Here is a 10,589-nt window from a genome sequence, read left to right as displayed (position 1 = left end):
TTTTAACCTCCGTGGGGTTCAAGCTAAGTGTAGCTTAATGACCTTTGTCAAGTTCAAGCTTTCTAAGTAAGAACATTTGGTTTCTAGTTTAATCACTGAACATACAATTCATTTAACTTCTCTAAGTCTTGTTTTTTCTCAACCATAAAACAAGATAATTATACATGCCTTGTCTACAAAGCTGTCAGTAGGATCAAATGAGATAATGTCATAAAAGCCCTTTATAAATTAGAACATACTATATAAATGCAAACTATTATTATGCTTAATTCTAGTGACTAGTGAATAATAAACTGGTGGAACCAATAATCCTATTGTCCCCGACCATTTCCACCCACTCTACCTTCTAGGCACCTCCACCTACTTCTTTCTATGCCTTTAGTGAAAGATGGGGACGAGAACACCACAGACATTTCCCTAGTTACGTTTCCCAATCACAGATCTATTGATGATATCACTAAAAGAAGAGAATGCGTAGTTTAAGAATACAATTGCTTATTTTTGTTCCTGGGGTTTGAACCCAGGGCCTTGTACATGCTGAGGCGAGCACTCCTTCACTGCCCAGACAATTCTGCCTCCCCTCCTCCGAAACAAATTTCTTCAGCCTTTTTGGTGGGAATGCATATGATCTGTGCTGAATAGGGACTGAAGGCAAAAGGCAAAGTCACACACACGGTGCTCTCAGGGAGCAGCTTCAGAGCTTCTCTCAGACCCTCCTTCTACCTCCTGTAGCTTTCTGCTCCGGCTGGTCCAGAGGTCTTTTAAGAAAGAAGTAAAAGCTAGTTAGGGAGGCTGAATGGAATTCGAATATAACTTATAATAAGGTACAACACCTTATAGTAAATAATTAATATAAAACAAATAAATAATATGTATGTGCCATAGAGCTAAATTTTGCTCAAGTTCATTAGTTCAAGTCTCAGTTTCCTCACCTTTAAAGTGGAACTTTATCTACTTTATAGGCTGTTGTAAGACATAAAAGAAACTTCTCTGCCATCATTATTTATAATGCAACAGATGTTGCTTCTAATTAGAGGCAGAACAGGTAATGCAGATTAATCCAGATTGAAAGCCAGAGATAAAATCATAGTCATCCAAGGTCTAGAATTAGAACGGTTACCTATGCTTTATCACCCAGAGCAAGTTCTGCTAATGCTCATAGAATTTTTTCCCTAAGACTTTACACTAAGTTAGTTTAGTGCTTATTTTATTTATCACATTATATTTGTATTTGTGCATTGTGGACATATGTATGCCACAGTAAATATGTAGAGGTCAGAGGAAAAGTTGGAGGGGTTGGTTCTTTCCTTTTACCATATGAGTCCCAGGGATTGATCATAGGCTCTTTGGGGACGGTGGCAAGCACCTCTACCTGCTCAGCCGTCTCAATGGTCCTCCGGTTAGTTCTTAAATATCCCCATTCTCACATGATTTAGACTTGCATCGTTTAAAATAGCTCAGATGTCAATCACACAACTCCCAATATCTTTAGGAAATTCTAAACAGGAACCTGGAATTTAAAGTGGCTTTCTGCATCTGAGTCCAAAGCACATTCAGCAGTTCCCTCAGTGCATACCAGGTTGATTTCACTACGCTGACGGACACAGGAATAACATGGGCCAGCAGCAGGTCTTCCTACTGCTTGGAGAGTTGAAGAGGACTAGCCAGGACACGTCAGCTCAGCACTCAGCGTAATTGCCCTTGGTGGTTTAGAGCTGCCTAGCTGAGAGAATCACTTGAGTTCCTGTGACACGCTTGCTTGCCTCTTCTCACTCCCCACTCACTTCTGGGTAACTTCACACATCCCCAACCCTTCCTGCTGATTCCCAAATCTCTATCCTCAATCTAGGGGTTTCTCCTAAGTCTAAGTTATTATCTGTGGTCTTCTGGTATCATTTGAATGTCCCAGTGGTACCCCAAAGTCACCAGCTCCCAGGCTGATTCCTCACCCATATATCCACAGACTGGCCTCTACCCTGTGTTTGGTGCCTTCCACCCAGAGATCTTTATCTTAGTGAAGGAAGCATCCTCCACCCAGCCGTTTTAACAGCAGGTGGTTCTTGACATCTTCCTCCCACAGCCAGTCTCTGACCAAGCCCAAGCATTTCTACCTGCTAAACATCTCTGAATTTCACCTTCTCTCCACCCCTGCTTCTATTCGCTCAACTTCAGACTGTACTTATCTTTTACCTGAATTATCACAAGAGCCTCCAAGCTGGTTGTCTTATACTCAGCCCCGGCACCAATCCATTGTTCACAAGAGGAATGTTTTGATGTATACAAGTCTAATCAGGTCATTATTCCTTTTAAGAGGAAAATGTTTCATTTCCAAGTGCTTAGAGAAGAAAACACAAGGTCTCCTAAGCCTCCTGAGATCTGTTGAGGTGACTCCGTCAGCATCATTTCTCCTTATCCCTTTTCTTTTTACCAATGTTCTGACTCAACATTAAGGTCACCTGGAGAGTATTTAGACCGTCCTCAAGGCTGGGCTGTGTTGAAGATGAATAAAACTGTCCATCTTTTATCCTTTGCACATGTTGTTGGCTTTACTGAAACACTTTTTCCCTCATGTTTCTCTCCTTGATACATAGATGTCACACTCATCCTTCATCCCTCAACTGGGGTATTTATGTTGTCCTCACTCTCCTAAGCTTGGTGCTTTATCCTGAAATGAAATTAAACTTTCTCAAGTGAAAAATTCCCCACAATTTGGTTTTGAGATGTGTCTGAAGAGAGTGAAGGACAGGGTCTCACCATTTAATGTGGATGAATCACAGAACGAGAGCCAGAGTACGTGGGCAGCTTCTTGGCTTGTGCCCACACTGCTTCTCTTCCTCCAGGGCACCGGAATTTGAGAATAAAATCTAGAATATAGTTATGCTGTGCCTGCATGGCATAGAAGGAATTAATTGTGGAATTAATTGCCATCAAAGTGAATGATAATCATCAAAGAAGGCAGGAAGGAAAGGGGAAGGAAATCAGAAAATCAGAGCTTCTTTTTTTTTCTTTCTTTTTTTTTGTCTACAGTAGTTATACCCAGTAACACTCTTCTGTGGATTTGTGGATTCAGTGGTGATGATGGCAGATCAGACCCAGGAGAGTGATAACCTGCAGTCAGCTTGCAAAGGCCCAAGAAAAATGCTAAAAGTAAAAACTGCTGATGAGCGAGAGTGAGGACTTGAGATTGGCTGTTTCGGGAAGGCTCCTTGTTTACGTGGACTAGGAAAGGCAAGGGGTCAGCCGTGCCACAATCAGAGAGAAGAGAATGTCCTACTCAAATAACAGCTGCTACAAAGGTTCACATAGAAGGGAGCCCAGGAGGAAAACACCCAAGGCAAAAATAGTGCCATCACTGACCAGAAGATGCTGAGGGGAAGGTGGGCTAAGGACTGAGGTAAGCAAAGACTGGATCACATGAAACTTATGCTCCACAATTTATTATTCGACTTTTAGTGTGAAGACAACAGGAAGCTACAAAGGATTTAATTGGCAGGGAAAAGATCTGATTTGTGCATAGCCTGTGCATTTATAAATGGTATCTTAACTCTGGAATGGCAATGAACTAGAGAAGGGAAGTAGGCCCCCTTGAAGAAATAAACCATCTCTCACAAGTGGTTGCTTGGTCTGATTTAGTTTGGATTGTTCAGATCTCAAAGTTGAATGTGTTTCCAAGGATCTACTCCCAAAGGGCCAAAATCTGAAGAGTTGGCTCCGTGGCTGGTGTTGGGAAAAATCTGAAAGAAGTATGGAATAAACCACTAATTATGGAGGAGGGAGCATGTGTATTTATCCTTTCCTCTAAAAACCAGGAAACAGAAGAAATATACTTGTAGGAATCTCTCCCTGCAGAAGACATGGCTATTCGGTTCCCTTTCCCAAGGGACCTGGAGTCCCTTGCTCAGTATCCTTCCAAGGGTTTAACGAGTTAACCCCTTCCTAGCTTCCAGGACTGGGGGCCTGTCTGATTTTTTTCTATCATGGCTGTTGGCTTTGTTTTCCTGTTCTGCTCTCCACAGAGTCCTGGAGATACCAATTGTTTGCCTGGCTCTACAGTTCTCCCAGCCTTTGGATTGTCCCTCCGTGACTTCTATCCTCCACTCTACTTATTTCTACCAAATTTCATCTGGACAATATTCTGGGAAACAGAGGAGGGATTTAACTACTGTAGACTATAGCTAAGCCTCTGCTTCCCAGGAAACTACTACCCAGTTCCCCAAACTCAGGGCAAGGGTAGAATGTGCCTGGTGCAGCCTGGCTTCTATAAATAACCTGTCATAAAGTTACCAAAGGAAAATTTGATGATTCAGAGCCCGGAGCCAGGCTTTCCCTTTCCTCTCTCTTGCTTTAGTACTGGTTGCCATGACACTGTGCTGAAAGCCACATATACAAGTAATTTACACTGAGAGAGGACATGTTATGTGCCTAGCTCCATACCAGGATCCCAGTAATCCCAGAGGTTTATGATCTTTTTACAATACAGGGTTTATTGTCATTGTTTTGTTGTCTAGGCTCTGTGGAGTTGAGTTTCCCATTTGATGAAAGTAATAGAGATGAGATTCTGAGTTGGCCATGCTCCAAAGCCTCCAGGGACTTAACTGCAGCTTGCTTATCCTGGATTTGGCCATCACATCCCTCCTCCTATGAGTTCATTGCCTGATATAATTCTTTCAAGATCATAATTACAAAAGATTATCCACTGTGAATTTAATGGTAGCTACTACTGATTGTCAACATGACAGTATCTGGAATCTCCAAAGAGCCAGGACTCTGGGCATGCCTTTCAGGGATTATCTAGATTAGGTTAATTGAGGTGGGAAGAGCCACTTTAACTCCAGGTGACATCATGACATCTGCTAGGGGCCTAGACTGAAGAACAAAGGGAAAGTAAGCTGAGTACAAGCTCAATGCCGTTTGACTAGCAGCTTACTCAAGCTTCTGCCATATGACTTGCCCACAGTCATGGACTGTACCCTCAAACTGTGAGCCACAGTAAGTCTATTCTCCTTTAAGTTGCATTGATCGGAGAATTTTTTAACAGCATTAGGGAAACTAACTGATACGAACTTGATTATCCATGCTGAGATATTTTTCTTCTAAGACTATATAGCAGAACAAGGGTTGAGTTGATGATCCAAAGTGCTGAGTTTCAATTCAAACAATCTTATTTCCTCTTCTCAATTAATTAGTTAAATACCACATGTGAAAATGTTAATCTTGGAGTTATATGGAGTGCTGCCAATATTTAACTATTTAACTTTGGAAACAACAAAACCAGATATGTATTTGTTTTACCATCAGGAAATAAGAAAGGCGTGAAGGTTAAAGGGGGAAAGTGGAGGCATTTCGTGCATGCTTCAGGTGGAGAGCATCTGTGAGAGCAGAGCCCGAGCGGACTGTCAGAGAGCAGGCCTGTCAGAGAGTTACGATTTGAACTTCAGCCTTTTGAACCCAAGATCACGAAACACATAGTAATTCCTGTCCCTTGAACTGTAAGGTTTAGGTAGGAATCTTGGAAACACTGGGAATAGGACTGAATTAGAACAGGCTTTTGGGTATTATGGACCACTCCGAAGTGTGTGAGCTGCTCGAAACCCTCCTGGCTTTGCTTTCATTGAATTTGAAGATCCCTCAAATTTGAGATGCTGCTGCTGAAAAAAGAAGTGGAAATTGTGGGGGCTGGTGAGATGGCTCAGGGGGTAAGAGCACCAACTGTTCTTCCGAAGGTCGTGAGTTCAAATCCCAGCAACCACGTGGTGGCTCACAAGCACCCGTAATGAAATCTGATGCCCTCTTCTGGTGTATCTGAAGACAGCTACAGTGTGCTCGTTTATAATAATAATAAATAAATCTTAAAAAAAAAAAAAAAGAAGTGGAAATTGTGGCCCGCCTCTGTCTTGGGGTTGTTGCCCTTGAGGTGATTACCACAGGAGGAGGACTTCACCTGAGCGCAGACCTCCAAGAAGGAGAAGCTTCTCCCAAAGCCGGAGCAGGTCGCTGTCTAGAGATAGAAGAGAAAGGCCTCTGTCTAGTAAGAGAAATCACAGGCCATGGCTGGATCCTTCTCAAGGTCTCTAGGTCAAATGAAAAGAAACAAAAGACCAGTTTGCAAAAGAAGTGGTGTACAGGAAATAACTTTGACAGGAGTATGGATAAGAAATTAAAGTTTTGTTTAAGACATCATAAGCTTGGTGTATTTTTTTGTTTGTTTTGAGTTTTAGTTTTTTCGAGACAGGGTTTCTCTGTATAGCCCTGGCTGTCCTGGAACTCACTCTGTAGACCAGGCTGGCCTCGAACTCAGAAATCCACCTGCCTCTGCCTCCCAAGTGCTGGGATTAAAGGTGTGTGCCACCACCTCCCGGCTTGGTGTATTTTTAAGATGTTTTAGCTGTTCAAATTTGTTTTGTCTCTGGGAACAGTGACACACAAAGCAATGTAATTCTCTATGGTTTCAAATGGGTCATATGAGGCATGTGATATCAAGAATTGTTACTTTACAATGTTCCCTTAAGCAAGATTGAATTTGCTTTGAACTTTAGTTTTTCATAGACTGAAATAAACCTAGATCCTGCCCAGTTAAAGTGTGATGTACTGATGACGTAGAAACTTCTGGCAGAGTTTGACTGAAGCTGTAGTTCCTCAGATGTAGCTGAGACACAGTGTGGTACTGTGGATGAACTGATGAGCGGTCTCTTAAAGCTGCTGTGAACACAAGCCAACAGGGAAGGGGGAGGAATGCCACTCAGAAGGTTTTCAAAGCGGTTCCCTCCTGGTTGCGGAGCTGTTGTAACATCTTTATTTGGAAATCTAAAACTAAGATACCAGAGTCCTATCAGTTTAAGGGTCCACTGTAGAGCTGAACTCTTGAGTTACCATGCAAGATTTACTTTCACGCTGTCATTTGTAATATGTTTGTGAGAATCCTTGGGTTAAAGTTTTGGTTGCAAATTGTTGTTTAACTTGAAAGCCTGTTTTTCCTTGCACACAAATCTGTGAACTTGGTATTAAGTCCAAGTATAATATTCCTATTAGAAGTCATACTTATATTTTCTTATAAAGTACTTTTGAATTAGTGAAACACTAGCATAATTGGGTAGTAATCTGCTGAGTGAACCCATGGCTGCCATTGTTCTTATCCCTGGGAAAGCAGGGAATAAAAGAAGAAAAATGAAAAATCAAAGAACCATGGAATAGGGAAAATTCATTTAGATTGTCTTTAAGCAAGCTGATAAGTTACTTATGTGGAAGATCAGATGTGGCTGTAGTTACATAGTCATGTAGATTGCAGATCCTTTTTCCTCCCCCTTCTCTTCCCTCTGCCTCTTCCCCACTCCCCACTATACCCCTCTTCCCCTGGAGACAGGGTTTCTTTGTGTAGCACTGGCTACACTAGAACTCACTCCATAGATCAGGCTGGCCTCACACTGACAGAGATCCACCTCCAAGTGCTTAAAGACATGTGCCACCCTTCCCAGCTTGCAGATCCTGATTGTGAATTTCTATGTGGCTGAAGGTTGACCTCTGTGTCTGCAGCATGTGGTCAGTGTGCTGAACAGACTAGAACTTGCAGATGCTAGCTAGTTTCAGGAACCAGACTGGATTCCATTAGATGAGACATCTCAACACGTTCTAAAATATCTGTCTGTCTGTCTTAGGGTTTTATTGCTGTGGAGAGACACCGTGATCAAGGCAATTCTTATGATCAAGGCAACTCTTATAAAGGACAACATTTAATTGGGGGTAGCTTACAGCTTCCGAGATCTAGTCCATTGCTGTCAGGCAGGAAACATGGCAGAGAGCAGGCAAGCATGGTGCTGAAGAAGGAACTGATGGTTCTACATCTTGATCAGAAGACAGCAGGAGATTGTGTCTCATACTAGAATTAGCTTGAACACATATAATCTCAAAGCCCACCTTCACAGTGACACACTTCCTTCAGTAAGGCCACACCTCCTAATAGTGTCACTCTCTATGGCCAAGCATTCAAATATATGAATCTATGGGGATATACCTACTCAAACTACCACATTCCAGTCCCTAGTCCCCATAGGCTTGTAGCCATAACATAATGCAAAATGCATTTAGTCCAACTTCAAAAGTCCCCATAGTTTGTCATAGGCTCAACAATGTTTAAAAGTCCAGAGTTCAAAGTCTCTTCTATGGTTCCTGTAATCTCTTAACTGCAATCTGCAGACACATTCCTGCCTCAGCAGCTTTCCTTAGTTGCAGAGGAAAATTTCATAATCCCTTTTTTGTATCCTTGATTCTAAAGCCAGAACCATGTAATTGAAGCTACCAAGTTTTGATACTTGCTGGGACTGAAACATGACCCCATCATTCAATTACATCTTCACCAGCTTTCAGTTTTCCATGGTTTCCTTCTCTGCTTAACATTGGCAGTCACAGAATTTGCTCTGTAGATCAGGTTGGCCATGAACTCAGGGATCTGCATACTTCTGTCTTCTGAGTGCTGTGGTTACGGGTGTATACCACCATGCCTAGACCTAAACTTTTCTTTAATTCCTTTTCACAAATTGAATGCTTAGCTGGGTGGGTTAATGTCCTGAGGTCACCACTCCCTTAATTCTATTTAATATCTTTAATCTGTTTATTTCCTTGAACACAGGATTTAGTTTCATTCTACTTCCTGGTGCCCCTTTCATCCTTGAACCATACATTTTGTATTTTTCCTTGCTCAGCTTGCTCTATTTCATCAAAATGCTCTTCATAAGAGTGAACTACAGGACAGAGTCTATATTAGACTGTTTTGAGATTTCCTTTGCCAATGCAAAATTAAATTAATCTAAATCTCCTCATGTGAGCCTCAAGCACACAAGGGCAAAATGCAGCCATATTCCTCATCAACTATCATAAGAATGATCTCTAGGCAACATACGAAAATTCTTCTCTGAACTTTTTGAGCCAGGCCCCCAGAGTTCAAATCACCCTCAGCACTACTGTCTTCCCTGCTTCTACTGGTATGGCCCATTAGAAGGCTGTGCTTAAAGAAGGCATTCAACTACTTTCCTAACTCAATGTCCCAAAATCCACATTCCTCCGAATGAAAGCAAGGACAGGCCTATTGCAGCAATACCCCAGTACCTGGTACCAACTTCTGTCTTAGTTAGGGTTTTATTGCTGTGGAAAAGCACCATTACCATGACAACTGTGGTAGTTTGAATAGGTATAGCTGCCCCAGAGATTCAAGTGTTTAAATGCTTGGTCCATAGGGAGTTGTGCTATTAGGAGATGTGGCCTTGTTGGAGTAGCTGTGGTCTTGTTGGAGGAAGTGTGTTGCTGGGCGGGTGAGGCTTTGAGGTCTTCTATGCTCAAGCTACATCCAGTGTGGCACATAGTATATCCTTGCTGCCTGTGGATCAACATGTAGAACTCTCAGCTCCTTTCCAGCACCATGTCTGCCTGTGTGCTGCAATGCTCCCTGCCATTAAGATAATGGACTAAACCTCTGAAACTATAAACCAATCCCAATTAAATATTCTTAGTTAGAAGAGTTGTCATGGTCATTGTGTCTCTTCACAGCAGTAAAACCCTAACTAAAACAGCAACTCTTATCAAGGAAAACATTTAATTGGGGCTGGCCTATAGTTTCAAAGGTTTAGTCAATTATCATCATGGCAGTGTGCAGGCAGACATGGTGCTGGAGAAGGAGCTAAGAGTTCTATATCCCGTTCTGCAGGCAACAAGAAGTGAAATGGTGCCAGGCACTGGTGGCACATGCCTTTAATCCCAGCAGTTGGGAGGCAGAGGCAGGAGAATTTCTGAGTATGAGGCCAGCCTGGTCTACAGAGTAAGTTCCAGGACAGCTAGGGCTATACAGAGAAACCCTATCTCAAACAAAACAAAACAAAACAAAACAAAACAAAAAAAACAAAAAAAACAAAACAAAAACAAACAAACAAAAAAAGAAGTGAACTGGCTACTGGCTTGAGTTTATGAGACCTCAAAGCCCACCCCACAGTGATGTACCTCTTCCAACAAAGCCACACCTATTCCATCAAGACCACACTTCTGAATAGTGCTGCTCACTATGGGCCTACCAGGGCCATTTTTATTTAAACCACCACATTCCACTCCTGGGTCCCCATAGGCTCATAGCCATATCATAATGTAAATTTGCATTTACTCCAACTTCACACATCCTGATCGTCTATCACAGTCTCAATCCTATTTAAAATTAGTTCAAATTCCTAAGTATCCTCTGAGATTCATGCAATCTCTTGAATTCTAATTTCCCATAAAGCAAAATCAAGAAGCAGATCATATACTTTCAACATATACTGGCACAGGATATTTATTGCCATTCCAAATTGGAGGACATGGAGCATGGTGAGGAAATACTATTCCAAAGCAAGACCAAACACCAGCTGAGCAAACTCCAAACTCTGCATCTTCATGTTTGATGTCAAACTGCTCTTCAGATTTCTGATTTCTTTCAGCTTTGTTGACTATAGCATACTTCTCCTTCTCAGGCTGATTCTACTCTCTGTTACGAGCTTTCCTCAGCAGGTATCCCATCACTCTGACATCTCCAACATCAACATCTTGGGCTCTCTAAGGCAATTCAAGCTTCA

The 10,589-nt window shown here is 42.1% G+C and overlaps 1 long non-coding RNA gene across 1 annotated transcript; it reads right to left on the bottom strand.

Annotated features, from left to right (window-relative positions):
• Nucleotides 1–2,260: 2,260 nt before the first annotated feature.
• Nucleotides 2,261–6,040, bottom strand: LOC116099023. Its single transcript, XR_004122045.1, has 3 exons — nt 5,942–6,040; nt 2,755–2,886; nt 2,261–2,665 (listed from the first exon to the last, which is right to left on the bottom strand). It is a non-coding gene; the product is annotated as an uncharacterized LOC116099023 (long non-coding RNA).
• Between the last annotated feature and the right edge of the window lie 4,549 nt (nt 6,041–10,589).

Source organism: Mastomys coucha, unplaced genomic scaffold, assembly GCF_008632895.1.
Source record: "Mastomys coucha isolate ucsf_1 unplaced genomic scaffold, UCSF_Mcou_1 pScaffold20, whole genome shotgun sequence".
Lineage (NCBI taxonomy): Eukaryota > Metazoa > Chordata > Mammalia > Rodentia > Muridae > Mastomys > Mastomys coucha.
Note: the sequence above shows the minus strand (reverse complement) of the source record. Positions and strands in the feature narration are given on the sequence as shown.